This window comes from Grampus griseus (assembly GCF_964374135.1).
Source record: "Grampus griseus genome assembly, chromosome: 20".
Lineage (NCBI taxonomy): Eukaryota > Metazoa > Chordata > Mammalia > Artiodactyla > Delphinidae > Grampus > Grampus griseus.
This window is the reverse complement of record NC_139014.1, coordinates 26,216,948-26,233,447: the sequence shown is the minus strand read 5'-3', so window position 1 is coordinate 26,233,447 and position 16,500 is coordinate 26,216,948. Positions and strand designations below refer to the sequence as shown.

General features: G+C 41.1%; 1 protein-coding gene across 1 annotated transcript in view; it reads right to left on the bottom strand.

The window, feature by feature from the left end:
* The window catches only part of ACACA (acetyl-CoA carboxylase alpha), a 232,670-nt gene extending 216,510 nt beyond the window's left edge, over positions 1 to 16,160 (bottom strand). The window contains 1 exon segment of the mRNA XM_082678994.1: positions 16,102 to 16,160. The gene's annotated coding sequence lies outside the window, so the exon portion shown is untranslated.
* Between the last annotated feature and the right edge of the window lie 340 nt (positions 16,161 to 16,500).

Below are 16,500 nucleotides of genomic sequence, written 5' to 3'. Positions count from 1 at the left end.
CAAGACCTCCCAGCCTTCTTTCCCTAATTTTCACCCTCCAGGAGGAAAACTGAAGGATCCTTCTTTGCAGAATCTAACCAGACCAACGAAAAAAAGCCTCAAGTAGAACATTAGAGATCCCAAATTAAGATGCCCAATCAGATCACCCACAGTGAAATTAACAGTCAACAAGCCTCATTTATATTTTCATAATCTTGAATCAGCTTTTCAATCCTCTCTAAATTGTAGCAGTCAATTAAGGATTACTAGATGTCTAAGAAAAACCTCCAACATGAAAGAATTTTTAAAAAGTAATGACTACCTGTAGAAAAAAACGCAACTTGGGCTTCCCTGGTGGCGCAGTGGTTGAGAGTCCGCCTGCCGATGCAGGGGACATGGGTTCGTGCCCCGGTCCGGGAAGATCCCACATGCCGCGGAGCGGCTGGGCCCGTGAGCCATGGCCGCTGAGCCTGCGCGTCCGGAGCCTGTGCTCCGCAGCGGGAGAGGCCACAACAGTGAGAGGCCCGGGTACCACAAAAAAAAAAAAAAAAAATGCAACTTGAAGAGATTATGCAAAAAAAAAAAAAATTAAAATTAGGGGGACGGGAGGGGAGGGGAGGAGGGCAACCTGACTTCTGTGGTATTTTCCCCCCAAACACATAACCCTAGTATAATCATGAGAAAACAACAGACAAATTTGAATTAAAGGACATTCTACAAAATACTTGAACAGTCCTCTTCAAAACTGTCAAGGTCATTAAAAAAAAAAGACTAAGAAACTATCACAGATCAGGGGAGACTAAGGAGACATCACCACTAAATGCAATGCCGTTTCTTGGATTAGATCCTGGAACAACAACAATTAAAAAAACACGTAAGTTTTAAAAAAAACTGGGGAAACCTGAGTAAAGTCTATAGTTTAATTAATAGTACTGAACCAATGTTAACTTCTTGGTATTGACAAAAGTACTGCAACTATATAAGATATTAACATTAAGGGAAGGCTGGTGAAGGGTGTGCAGGAAACTTATGTACTCTCTTTACAGCTTTCCTGTAAGTCTAAAGTCACTTCAAAATTCAAAAAAATTTAAAAATTTTAATTTTAAAAGACTATCATTATCCTGAGAGAACTAAGAGAAGATATTACTTACATGAAACACAATGGGATATTTTTAAAAGAAACATTTAAAGAAAAGAAAGAGTTCTCAAAAGTTAAAAATACAATCACAGCAATGAAAATACTCAAAACAGAGTTAGAACATAAAGTTAAGAAAAATCTTTCATAAATCAGAATAAAAAGACAAAAGGATGGACACAGCCTCATCCACCAGCAGAAGCAAGAAGAACTACAATCCTGTAGCCTGTGGAACAAAAACCACATTCACGGAAAGACAGACAAAATGAAAAGGCAGAGGGCTATGTACCAGATGAAGGAACAAGATAAAACCCCAGAAAAACAACTAAATGAAGTGGAGATAGGCAACCTTCTAGAAAAAGAATTCAGAATAATGGTAGTGAAGATGATACAGGACCTCGGAAAAAGAATGGAGGCAAAGACCAAGAAGGCGCAAGAAATGTTTAACAAAGACCTAGAAGATTTAAAGAACAAACACCTAGAAGAATTAAAAAACAAACAAAGAGATAAACAATACAATAATTGAAGTGAAAAATACACTAGAAGGAATCAATAGCAGCATAACTGAGGCAGAAGAATGGAAAAGTGACCTGGAAGACAGAATGGTGGAATTCACTGCCACAGAACAGAAAAAAGAAAAAAAAAATGAAAAGAAATGAAGACAGCCTAAGAGACCTCTGGGACAACATTAAATGCAACAACATTCACATTATAGGGGTCCCAGAAGGAGAAGAGAGAGAGAAAGGACCCGAGAAAATATTTGAAGAGATTATAGTCGAAAACTTCCTTAACATGGGAAAGGAAACAGTCACCCAAGTCCAGGAAGCGCAGAGAGTCCCAGGCAGGATAAACCGAAGGAGAAACATGCCAAGACACATAGTAATCAAACTGACAAAAATTAAAGACAAAGAAAAATTATTAAAAGCAACACGGGAAAAAGGACAAATAACATACAAGGGAACTCCCATACGGTTAACAGCTGATTTCTCAGCAGAAACTCTACAAGCCAGAAGGCAGTGGCAAGATATATTTAAAGTGATGAAAGGGAAGAACAAGATGAAGGAAGTACCAGATGAAGGAACAAGATAAAACCCCAGAAAAACAAGCAAAAAACTCTGTACAACCGGGCTTCCCTGGTGGCGCAGTGGTTGAGAGTCCGCCTGCCAATGCAGGGGACACGGGTTCGTGCCCCAGTCTGGGAAGATCCCACATGCCGCAGAGCGGCTGGGCCCGTGAGCCATGGCCACTGAGCCTGCGCGTCCAGAGCCTGTGCTCCGCAACAGGAGAGGCCACAACAGTGAGAGGCCCGCGTACTGCAAAAAAAAAAAAAAAAAAATCTGTACAACCAAGATTACTCTACCCAGCAAGGATCTCATTCAGATTTGATGGAGAAATCAAAACCTTTATAGACAAGCAAAAGCTAAGAGAATTCAGCACCACCAAACCAGCTCTACAACAAATGCTAAAGGAACTTCTCTAAGTGGGAAACGCAAGAGAAGAAAAGGACCTACAAAAACAAACCCAAAACAAGAAAATGGTCATAGGAACATATGTATCAATAATTACCTTAAATGTGAATGGATTAAATGCTCCAACCAAAAGACACAGGCTTGCTGAATGTATACAAAAACAAGACCCACATATATGCTGTCTACAAGAGACCCACTTCAGACCTAGAGACACATACAGGCTGAAAGTCCGGGGATGGAAAAAGATATTCCATGAAAATGGAAATCAAAAGAAAGCTGGAGTAGCAATACTCATATCAGCTAAAATAGATTTTAAAATAAAGAATGCTACAAGACACAAGGAAGGACACTATATAATGATCAAGGGATCAATCCAAGAAGAAGATATAACAATTATAAATATATATGCACCCAACATAGGAGCACCTCAATACATAAGACAAATGGTAACAACTATAAAAGAGGAAATCGACAGTAACACAAAAATAGTGGGGGACTTTAACATCTCACTTACACCGAAGGACAGATCATCCAGACAGAAAATTAATAAGGAAACACAAGCTTTAAATGACACAATAGACCAGATAGATTTAATTGATATTTATAGGACATTCCATCCAAAAACAGCAAATTACACTTTCTTCTCAAGTGCACATGGAACGTTCTCCAGATAGATCTCATCTTGGGTCACAAATCAAGCCTCGGTAAATTTAAGAAAACTGAAACTATATCAAGCATTTTTTCCGATCACAATGCTATGAGATTGGAAATCAGTTACAGGGAAAAAAACGTAAAAACCACAAACACATGGAGGCTAAACAATACATTACTTAATAACCAAGAGATCACTGAAGAAATCAAAGAGGAAATCAAAAAATACCTAGAGACAAATTACAATGAAAACACGACACTCCAAAACCTATGGAATGCAGCAAAAGCAGTTCTAAGAGGGAAGTTTATAGCAATACAATCCTACCTCAAGAAACAAGAAAAATCTCAAATAAATGATCTAAACTTACACCTAAAGAACTAGAGAAAGAACAAACAAAACCCGAAGTTAGTAGAAGGAAAGAAATAATAAAGATCAGAGTAGAAATAAATGAAATAGAAATAAAGAAAACAATAGCAAAGATCAATAAAACTAAAAGCTGGTTCTTTGAGAAGATAAACAAAATTGATAAACCTTTAGCCAGACTCATCAAGAAAAACAGCGGGAAAAAAAAAAAGAGAAAAGGATGAATAATAAGAGAGAAAAGATGAGAGTATTAGAGAACTTATTCAGAAGGTCCAACATATGAAGAAGAGGCGTTCCCAAAAGCAGGAACAGAACAAAATAGTGGAAAGCCTTTAACTGATGTAATAATTCAATAAAGTTCCTAAAACTGAAATGCATAATTGCCAGATTAAGAAGGTCCATCAAAGGCATACTACAACAAACAAAAACAGACACCAAGGGACATCACTGAAATTTAAAAAAGTGAAGACAAAGAGAAGATCCTATAAGCCTCCAGAGAGGAAAGAAAGGCCACGTACAAAGGAGCAAGAATCAGAACGTCCTTCAGACTTACCAACAAAAACAGTGGAAGCCTAAAGGTAGTGAAACAATGCCTTCAAAATTCTGAAGGAAAATTATTTCAAACCTAAAATTCTAGATCCAATCAATGTTTCAACAACTGTGAGGATAAAGATAGTTTTAGACAGAAAAATCTCAAAATAATTACCTCCTAGAATGAAGCAATTAGAAACATATTTCATTTTACAAACGGCAGTGCCATAATTGATACAGCCAAGAATCATAAATGTATGTTAAAACCACTGGGTAAGAGATTATTCAAAAACAGGATATTCCTGTGGTCTTAAAAAAATCACCTTACAGAAGAAGACTCTGGGAAGATGGTATAGTAGGAAGTACTAGGACTCTGTCTCCCTACCTAGACAACGCTTGCACCGGCAGAATCTGTCTGATGTAACTATTTTGGAATACTGGAATCTACTGAAAGCTTGCAACTTCCAGGGGCAGATTTTGGAGGTTAATTGTGGTTAATTATGGTCAATTGCATTTCTTAGTATAGCAGCAGCTATCCATCCACCACCCTCAGTTACATGGCAGTTATCACCCAACTGTGTACATGTTTCTGGAGCAACACACATGCAGGTTGCGGGAGCCAAGTGGGAGAAAATAACCCTGTCTTCCAAACACTGGGGATCTGTGCTCTGATCACTGATTGCTGTTTCTGATCACATAGGTGGAGACAAAGAGGTAGACAGCCACAATTGTTACACCTCCTCTCACTGTTGCAAGTCCCTCCTCCTCTAGCTGAAGTGACTTCTAGGGGACTTAAAGAACCAGTGCCTTTTTATGTCCCCTTCATTTTCCTTTTTCCCCCGTTTGGGAGCCAGACACTAAACACTAGTACATTCAAAAACTACTGCATATACAGGGAAAAATTAGAAAGTGACTTAACATGCCCAGAGGAAGACTCAGGAAAAGACTTGAAGAGACCTAAAGTTTATACCTCAGGTTGACCTTCAACACAGAGACAGCCTACAACAGTCAAAAAAACAAAAATCATGATAAGAAAGCATCAAATTCTGGGAAGAAAGAGAATCTGATTTCCAGAGTTACCACATTATTAGAATCAAATGTCCAGTTTTCAACAAAAGATCACAAGGCATACAAAGCAAGAGGAAAATATGGCCATTTCAAAAACAAAAAACAAAAAACTTAAACCAACAGAAACTGTTCCTAAAAAATACCAGAAAGCAGATATTCTAGACAAAAATGTTAAAACAACTGTTTAAAAGTTACTCAGAGAACTAAAGGAAGATGGGGAGAAAGTCAAGAAAACAATGTCTAAATAAAATGGAAATATGAATAAAGAACTAGAAAACCTAAAAAGAAACCAAAAAGAAATTCTGCAGCTGAAAAGTACAATAACTGAAATGAAAAATTCACTAGGGGACTTAAAGGCAAACTTGAGCAAGCAGAAGAAAGAATCTGCAAACTTTAAGACAGAACATGTAAATTATCAAGTCTGAGAACAGAAAGAAAACAGATTGAAGAAAAGTGAACAGAGACTAAGGGAGCTGTGGGACACCATCAAGAAACCAAAATATGTATTGTGAGCTCTCAGAAGGAGAAGTGAGAAAATAACAGAAAATATTTGAAGAAATAATGGCTGAAAACTTCCCAAATTTGATGAAATACATGAATATAAACATAAAAGAAGCTCAACAAACACCAAGTGAGACAAACTCAAAGTGAGCAACATAGACATACTTTATAATCAAACTTTTAAATGTCAAAAGACAAGGAGAGAATCTTGAAAGCAGCAAGAGAAAAATGACTCATCACATACAAGAAAACCTCAGTAAGATTATACGCAGATTTCTCATCAGAAACTTTGGAGGCCAGAAGGCTGTGGGCCAATATAGTCAAAGAGCTAAAATAAAAAGCTATCAACCAAGAATCCTATATCCAGCAAAGCTGTCCTTCAAAAGAGAGGGAGAAATTAACACATTCCCAGATAGACAAAAGCTGAGAGAGTACATTACCACCAGACTTCCCCTGCAAGTAATGCTTAAGGGAGTCCTTTCAAGGTGAAATGAAAGGACACAGACAGTAACTCGAACCCACATAGAGAAGGAAAGATTTCAATAATGGTAAATATATGGGTAATTACAAAAACTAGCATTATTGTAATAATGATTTATAACTTATGTTTTGTTTTCTACAAGATCGAAGAGACTAATACATTTAAAGAAAAGCAACAATTGTTAATCTAAAAACTAGTATTATTGTTACGTTGGTTTGTAACTCCAAATCTTGTTTTCACATAATTTAAGAGACTAATGCATTTAAAATAATTATTAGTGTATGCTTTGGGGCACACAATGTATTAAGGTGTAATTTTGTGACATCAGCGACCAAAAGAGGTAAGGACAGACCTGTAAAGGAGCAGAGTTTTGGTATGTTATTGAAGTTAAGCTAGTATAAATTCAAATTATGGTGTTATAACTTTAGCATTTGTTAAACATAATACCCATGGTAACCACTAATAGCTACAGAAAATATACAAAAGGAAATGAGAAAGAAATTTAAACATCTCACTATAAAAACACAACTAAACACCAAAAAAAAAACCCCACAAAAATACAAAAGAAAAATAAAAGGTTTAATACCTACAAATTCAATGCAATCCCTATCAAAATCTCAAGGACATTTTTTGCAAAAATAGGAAAAACCTATCCTAAAATTCATATGGAATCTCAAGGGATCCTGAATAGCCAAAAAACATCTTGAAAAAGAACAAAATGGAGGACTCACGCTTCTGATTTCAAGACCTGCTACAAAGCTACCATAATCAAAACCATACGGTATTGGCATAAAGACAGACGTAAAGACCAGTGGGATACAGTAGAGATCCCAGAAATAAACCCTTGCATTTTTGGTCAAATGATATTTGACAAGGGTGTCAAGACCATTTAATGGGGAAAGGACACCTTTTTTTCAACAAATGGTGCTGGGAAAACTGGATCTCCACATGCAAACAAATGAAGTTGGATACCTACCTAAGACCATATACAAAAATTTAACTCAAATGGATCAAAGACCTAACGTAAGACCTAAAACAATAAAACGCTTAGAAGAAAACATAGAACAGAAGCTTCACAACATTGGATTTGGCAAAAATTTCTTGGCTATGCCATCAAAAGCACAGGTAACAAAGGAAAAAAAATAGACAAATTGGACTTCTTAAAAATTTAAAAAAGTTTGCACATTAAAAGATTCTATCAGGGCTTCCCTGGTGGCGCAGTGGTTGAGAGTCCGCCTGCCGATGCAGGGGACATGGGTTCGTGCCCCGGTCTGGGAAGATCCCACATGCCGCGGAGCGGTTGGGCCCGTGAGCCATGGCCTCTGAGCCTGCGTGTCCGGAGCCTGTGCTCCACAACGGGAGAGGCCACAACAGTGAGAGGCCCGCATACCGCTAAAAAAAAAAAAAAAAGGCTCTATTAACAGGGTAAAAAGTCAATCCAAAGAATGGGAGAATATATTTGCAAATCATATATCTGATAAGGGATTAATATCCAGAATATATAGAGAACTCCTAAAACTCAACAACAAAAAACAACCCAGTTCAGGGACTTCCCTGGTGGTCCAGTGGTTAAGACTCCACCTTCCAATGCAAGGGACACGTGCTTGATCCCTGGTCAGGGAACTAAGATCCCACATGCCCAAGGAAACTAAGCCCGTGCTCCATAACTACTAAGCCCGTGTGCGCCACAACTAGAGAGAAGCTTGTGCACCACAGTGAACAGCCCACATGACGTGACCAAAAAAAAAAAGGATCTCATGTGCCGCAACTAAGACCCAACACAGCCAAAAATAAATAAACAAATAAATAAATAAATATTTTTTAAAAAACATAAATCAATTCAAAAATGGGTGAAGGACTTGAAGAGACTTCTCTCCAAAGAAACATACGAATGGCCAATAAGCACAACATCAATATCCTCAAATTACTTACCATTAGGGAAATACAAATCAGAACTAAAATGAGAAGACACTCCACAGTAATTAGGATGACTACTATCAAAGACACAGAAAACTGGGCTTCCCTGGTGGCGCAGTGGTTGAGAGTCCGCCTGCCGATGCACGGGGACACGGGTTCGTGCCCAGGTCTGGGAAGATCCCACATGCCGTGGAGCGGCTGGGCCCGTGAGCCATGGCCGCTGAGCCTGAGCGTCCGGAGCCTGTGCTCCGCAACAGGAGAGGCCACAACAGTGAGAGGTCCGCGTATCGCAAAAAAAAAAAACAGAAAACAAGTGTTGGTAAGGATGTGGAGAAATCAGAACTCTTCAGGTGCTGTTGGTGGGAATGTAAACTGGTACAGCTACTGTGGAAAACAGTAATGGTGGTTCCTCAAAAAATTCAAAATAGAATTGTCGTATGATCCAACAATTCCACTTCTGGGTATACACCCAAAAGAACTGAATGCAGGATCTGGAAGAGATATTTGTACACCCATGTTCTTAACAGCATTATTCAGAGTAGCTATAACTTGGAAAAAACTCCAAGTGTGCACTGATGGATGAATGGATAAGCAATATATGATATATACATACAATATTATTCAACCTTAACAAGCAATATGCTACAAAGTGAATAAATCTTGAGGATGAAATAAGTCAGTCACAAAATGACAAATACTGTATGACTCCACTTATATGAGGTACTTACAGTAGTCAAAATCATAGACCGAAAGTACAATGGTGGTTGATGGGGGCTGAGGGAGAGGAAAATGAGTTATTGTTTAAAGGGTATAGAGGTTCAGTTTTACAAGGTGAAAAAAGTTCTGGAGATAGATGGCAGTGATAGTTGCACAGCATTATGAATGTACTTAATACCAAACTGTACATTCTTAAATGGATAAGATGGTAAATTTTAGGACTTCCCTGGTGGCACAGTGGTTAAGAATCCGCCTGCCAATGCAGGGGACACAGGTTCAATCCCTGATCTGAGAAGATCCCACGTGCCGCAGAGCAACAAAGCCTGTGCACCACAACTACTGAGCCCACATGCCACAACTACGCACCTAGAGCCCGTGCTCCACAACAAGAGAATTCACCATAATGAGAATCCCGCTCACAGCAATGAAGAGTAGCCCCCCACCTCAGGCTTCCCTGGTGGCGCAGTGGTTAAGAATCCGCCTGCCAATTCAGGGGACACGGGTTCGAGCCCTGGTCCAGGAAGATCCCACATGCCGCGGAGCAGCTAAGCTTGTGCACCACAACTACCGAGCTTGCACTCTAGAGCCCACAAGCCACAACTACTGAAGGCCGCGTACCTAGCACCCGTGCTCCACAACAAGAGAAGCCACTGCAATGAGAAGCCCACGCACCGCATGCAAGAGTAGCCTCTGCTCACTGCAACTATAGAAAGCCCCCGCGCAGCAACAAAGACCCAACTCAGCCAAAAATAAATAAATAATTTTTAAAAAAGATGGTAAATTTTGTTATATATATTTTACCACAACAAAAAAAACTGGAAAGTCACCTCACAGATTACATGTTAATTACAAAAGGGAACAGGGATTTTTACAATGAAGAAATATGGTGGACACCATCATAACTAGGTGTTCAAATTAAACTTCACCAATAACAGGACAAATGGACATTAGGTGCTTCTTGGTGTGATGCAGTTAGAAGTATACGATACTACGAATGTAGTATTTTTGACAAAGATGGTTAACTTCAATCTAATAATGATGAAATTGTCAAACAAACCCAGGTTATAGGAACTTTTACAAGACAACTGACTTGGAGTCTTTAAAAATGTCAATGAAAGATAAATGCTATGAAAGACAAAAAAAGAGTAGGGTGACTGTTCTACATTAAGGAGACTAAATACACTTGAGAACCAAGCGTAATAAATGACTCTTGACTGGATCATTAATTAAAACATACACAGTTATAGGGAATTCCCTCAGTCCAGTGGTTAGGACTCAGCACTTTCACTGCTGAATTCAATCCCTGATCGGGGAACTAAGATCCTGCAAGCTGCACAGCGTGGCCAAAAACAAAAACAAACAAAAAAACCATACACAGTTATAAAGGACATTACTGGGTCAAGTGCAGAAATGTAAAAAAAAAAAAAAATATATATATATATATACACATATATATATATACATATATATATATTAGATACTGTATGCCTATATATTAGATATATGAACGTTAAATTTGGGGAATCTATAATGGTAAGTGGAAAAATATTTACCTCCCATGCACGCTTTCTCAGGATGCCACTGGAGAATATTCTCCACCAAAATGAGGGAATAAACCAATAATGGGGAAAACATGGGAAATAATTTCTCCATAGCAGAGTAGAAATAAAGAGAACCCCCAGAATGACAGTGAAGAGTAAGCCAGGACAACAGCTATGTACTGGAAGTAGAAGGCAGACAATTTATAGGTTGGAGCCAGTCAGAAGACTCTAAGATTTTACAGAAGATAAAAATTAATAGAATAGCTGATCATCTCAACATTCTCAGAGATTTAGAAAATGATGAAGAGTAAGGTTGAATAAATGACAGATCGGTACAGAGAAAACTAAGCAAAAAAAAAAAAAATCAAGACCATTATTAACTCCAAGGAAAGAGTTGTACAGGAAAGAAATCATGGGATTTTATGCAACCAAATTGTGTATAGCAGTTACACATTCATAAAACTGTAAAGACTGAATATTGATAGAACAAAAGTTACAACATAACTTGACTGGGTAGTTGATAGTGGGAGATGGGAAAGGCAAAGGTGAACAGTGAGGGTAAGGAGAGGAAAGAGAACCAAATCCTCATCTTCCACAGTAGGAATCCAATTAATACCTAAAAATGAAAAATCAAGATGTAGGAAGACCAGTTTTTTATTTACAGACAAAGGGGTGTAAGAAATATATCAGCTAAAATAAATGAAAGTGGGAAGGGGCTAAGGACTGCTGTTTTATTGTAACAAACTCTGTGGAACAATATGACTTTTATTTTTTTATTTTTTTAATAAATTTATTTATTTATTTATTTTTGGCTGTGTTGGTTCTTCGCTGCTGCCCGCAGGCTTTCTCTAGTTGAGGCGAGCGCGGGCTATTCTTCATTGCGGTGAGCGGTCTTCTCATTGCGGTGGCTTCTCTTGTTGCAGAGCATGGGCTCTAGGTGCGAGGGCTTCAGTAGCTCTGGCACGCGGGCTCAGTAGCTCTGGCACGCGGGCTCAGTAGCTGTGGCTCATGGGCTCTAGAGCACAGGCTCAGCAGTTGTGGCACACGGGTTTAGTTGCTCCACGGCATGTGGGATCTCCCCGGACCAGGGATCGAACCCGTGTCCCCTGAATTGGCAGGCAGACTGTTAACCACTGCACCACCAGGGAAGTCCCAACATGACTTTTAAACTATGTACACATATCACTTTGATGAAAATAAAAATGTAAACAGTTCATCCTATAATGTTAAGTGAAGAAGCCAAAGATGAAGAATGGTGTGTAAAGTAAGTATAATTTGTATTAAAAAGTTGGCAGAGTGGGAAGAGAATACATGAGCATCTGTTTGAATATGAATAAAATCTTTGGTAATTATTAAGAAATAATTAACTTGAAATTTAAATTAACATGTCTGATAATTACTATTAAGAAATTATAATAAGAAATAAATAACACTGCTTGACTCTGGTAAGGGGAACTGAGTGGCTGCAAGACAGTTAGGACAGAGCCTGTCACTGTATACGCTTTTGTACATTTAAAATTTTGAACTATGTGAACATATTACTTATGTATTAGCATAACTAAAGATTTTAAATAAGTTTAATAAAAGGCTTTACCCATTAGTTTCATGCTACTCTGACTCATCTCATATCTGCCTGAGCATTTAAGTAGACAAATGGTACGTCATTCACTCATTTATTAATATGTGTTACTGTGTAACTGACTCTGTCGTCTCCTCAATGAATAGCTGGAAGTTTTCAACAGGAGTATCAGATAAAATATTTTCATATTAAGTGTAAAGCTGGACTAGAAAAATCCTAAGGTACATTCAAAAACTAAAAGTTCTCTTCAGTACTCGGATTTTTATAAAATGGAATCAAAGGGAAATTAAACAGCTTGCCTTGTCAGGCCCAGGTACTACTAAATGCTGAAGCACAAAACACAAACAACCCAGCTATCTGTCATCTTGATGCCAATTTACTGATATAACACCTAGTAAACTTAAAAACTAATCAAGCTCCTCTCAACCTACTAACCCCCCAACATGTGTGCCAACTTATATGACTTAAGGACAGATTTGAGCAGTCTACAAAAACTGAGGGTAATTTTTAGGAACTCCATTAATGAGTGCACTCTCTATTTCTACCATAAGAGATAGCCAAATATTCATAAATGAAACCTTATACTTCTTGAAAAAAATTCTCTAAAACTGAGTCTGCTTTTCAAACTTAACTCCATGAATTCATTCAGAATTTTCAAACTTCATGTTACCATTTCCAAAAATGAAAATCATTATACAAGCTTATTCTGTCTGGGATGACCACTCTGCCACGCAATTTCAATTCCTGATGTCATGTGATGGTAAACACTACTGTGGTTCCTTATATAAAGGAGGGTGAGTGCAGCATGCTGAAAGGATGGAATAAGCCTAAATCCCAAATAACATCATTGGAAGGCCGAACCAATTGGGACCACCAACCTTTGGGTAAGGCATTAACATCCCTTGTTGTTGAAGTCTCTTTTCACTTGCTTCCTTAAACATCCTGAGACTAGAGGCTAAATGGCTTTATGGTAGCGTGAGTAAATAACAAACTGGTAAGAGAACTGGGTATCATTAGAGCATACACAGTAAGATTGACTTGTTGAACTCATAAAAACCCATGCCCTATCAATCAGATTCATACTCTTTGTGTAAGTGAAGTGGCCTTATGACACTACTTGTCATAGTTTCCTCTATTTAACATCATCTCACACAGTCCATTAGATCCAAGTAAAGTAGTGAATACTCACTAAATTTTAAAATTAGTGAAACAAACAAAAAACGAGTTAAGCAATAATCTGTTAAAGTGGAAGATCAATGAAGGCTTCCTTTAAAAATGTTACTCACGGGCTTCCCTGGTGGCGCAGTGGTTGAGAGTCCGCCTGCCGATGCAGGGGACACGGGTTCGTGCCCCGGTCCGGGAATATCCCACATGTCGCGGAGCGGCTAGGCCCGTGAGCCATGGCCGCTGAGCCTGTGCTTCCGGAGCCTGTGCTCCGCAACGGGAGAGGCCACAACAGTGAGAGGCCCGCGTACCGCAAAATAAATAAATAAATAAAATAAAATAAATAAAAATGTTACTCACCTCAATAGTTAAATTTTTTTTGGCCAGTGAGTGTTTGGTGTTCATTTACTTCTTCACAATCTTATTGTTTTAAGGGCTTGGAAAGACGCTTGATGTGTATCTGCTGTTATTATTAATCTTTAAGAACATGTTAGAAATGATATAAAAACCTTTTTCTGAATTGTAAAAAGACTCCTCCAACTAGAAATACTAAATTCCAATGTATTATTCCAATAACTTTTATTTTAATTTACTTCTTTTCTAAACCAAGACTTTTAGGATATTAGCTATCAAAAAAAAAATTTTCTTTTAAGAAAAAAACCACTAGCCCCAGACCTGTTAAACCAGTCTGTGTGACAGGTAAAAAAGTTTCCTAGAGCTTCCCTGGTGGCACAGTGGTTAAGAATCCACCTGCCAATGCAGGAGACACGGGTTCGAGCCCTGGTCCGGGAGGATCCCACATACCGCGGAGCAGCTAAGCCCGTGTGCCACAACTACCAAGCCTGTGCTCTAGAGCCCATGAGCCACAACTACTGAGCCCATGTGCCGCAACTACTGAAGCCCACGTGCCTAGAGCCCGTGCCCTGCAACAAGAGAAGCCACTGCAATGAGAAGCCCACACACCACAACGAAGCGTAGCCCCGACTCGCCGCAACTAGAGAAAGCCTGCGCGCAGCAAGGAAGACCCAACACAGCCAAAAATAAATAATTTTTTTAAAAAAGTTTCCTAGTCATTGACTGAAAAGGAAATAGAATGTTACGTAGTGATCTACACCTGAACCATGTCCACAGCACTTTGAAAAGGTAAGGATCTGATGAGAGAGTTTTAAGGCTGGCTTTCGCAATGCCAGTTCTTTGACATAATCTAGTCATCTGAACTATAAGATCATTAAGCCAAATGTCACAATTTCTCAGTATTTCTTCAAACTTTAAAAATAATTAAATCTTATGCTAGATGTATTTCTATTCTGCACTGGTAATTCAAAACAAAACTTCTACAACATGTAAACACAAGGGACTTCATAAATTCTTTGCCTTTGACATCTTTCATATGCCATTTTCCAATGTTTGGTAATTTTTTTGGAGTCACAAGAGTCCTCCTGTTATTGGAAATGAGGAAACCGAGGCAGGAGAAGAGAGTTGCTATTTTGTAGTAAGCAGGCATCCTGCTCTATTAGACCACAGTGCTTTTTTAAAAGTGCCTATCAAGGGGCTTCCCTGAGCTTCCCTGGTGGCGCAGTGGTTGAGAGTCTGCCTGCCGATGCAGGGGACACGGGTTCGTGCCCCGGTCCGGCAAGATCCCACATGCCGCGCAGCGGCTGGGCATGTAAGCCATTGCCGCCGAGCCTGCGTGTCCAGAGCCTGTGCTCCGCAATGGGAGAGGCCACAACAGTGAGAGGCCCGCGTACCACACACACACACAAAAAGTGCCTATCAAATAGGCAGCACAGAAAGCCTTCTCCTCACAGACATCCAAGGCATCCCCACCAAGAAGCAAGAGACAAAGCAGAGAATTCCTACCCCCCCCACCCCCCAGGAAGAAGAAAGCATGTAACCAAAGCATGCTTCTCAATCTGCACTGTGGACTGGGAGGAAAAAAAAGAATGAAAACAGAGTCAAGGGGGACCAACTTCTGAGACTCAAGACTAGGCTATTAGGTTTGTTTCACACATTGGGAAATTACTGAAACACTGCTTAAGGAGAAATGGAATCAGGAATTCCTGGGGTCTTTTGATTTCAATCTTAAACCCCCAAACAAAAACACCTAAAGTTAAAGTATTTCGGCAACCTGAGCAGTTTTTAGCTTATTCTTACTTGTTTCTATAAAACCCACAAGGCCTACTTGGAGTCCCTGATATTTAGAGCTGATTCCAAGTGTCGGCTAGCGGCCACCTTCCCGCGTCCAAATCCAAAAATAATGTTGGCGCTGACCCGGGCAAGACCTTCAGGCACGTTTTCCTCTGGAATCATTAGCCTCACACCACCTTGCGACGTCCTATCTCCGATAGCCTCCCTTGGTAAGTATGGCAAAGGTGAGGAATAGAGTTAAGAGCAGGCATGTACCTTTACTACGTCCCACACAGAAAACATAATAAAACCCTGGGAGCAGGAACTGGCAAGGGACACCTCGTCCGGCCCTGGCTCCCACCACGATATAAAGACACAGCGAGAGCAACAGAAGCCCGGGTCTCTGCACCCCACACCTCACTCTGCAAAAGAGGCAGAGTTCCAGCGCAACTGAACCCAACCCTCAACATCCCCTTCCCACGTGGGTCCTTCTCCCTTTCCCGAGCGCAGGGTCCCATTAGAGACAGGGGTCTGGAAGGGATCAGACCACGCCGGGGCTGGGGCGGGAGGATGAGGGGACCCGCTCCAGGCAGTCTCACCAGCCCCTTCCTAGAGGCCCTGGGCTGTACACCTCCCAGTTCCGGGGTCTGAGTTCCCACGCCCGGAGACCCCAGGCCCCCCAGGTCTCCCCAGAGGGGAACTCGAGGCCCCAGAACTGCGGGGAGGGCTGGGCTGCCAAGCACCGGGTCCAGACGGGATGGAGTCCGGGCCGCGTGCAGCGGAAGATGGGAGGCGGCCCCTCGCAGCCACCGCCCCTCCCCGGGGCCCAGCCTCTCCCGGTCCCGGATCGCAGGCTCCGGGGCGGCCCTCCCCTCACCTCAAGGCGGCGGCGGCGTCCGAGGTCCGGCGGTACCGGAGCCCCTGCGCGGAGGCGGTGCTGGGCGGGAGGAGACGCCGGCAGCCCCGGCGATGGCTGACAGCCGCGCAACACCAGGCCGGCCCGGCACACGGGGGAGGGGCGGGGCTTCACGGCGCCGGCCCCGCCCCGCCCCCGCTCCCACCTCAGCCGGCGAGCCCCGTGAGGTGACTACGTCCGGGGTTACTCGAGGCCGTTCACCTCCGACCCCGCTCCCGGCGGCGGCGCGGTCCGGGTGGCAGCCAGGAGAGGCGCGGGCCGGGAGGGCCCGGCGACAGCCAATGGGAGAGAGGCGCGGGGCGGGGCGACGTGAGGCGATGCAGATGGTCCGAGCGCCGCTCTGCCATTCGGGGCCCAGCG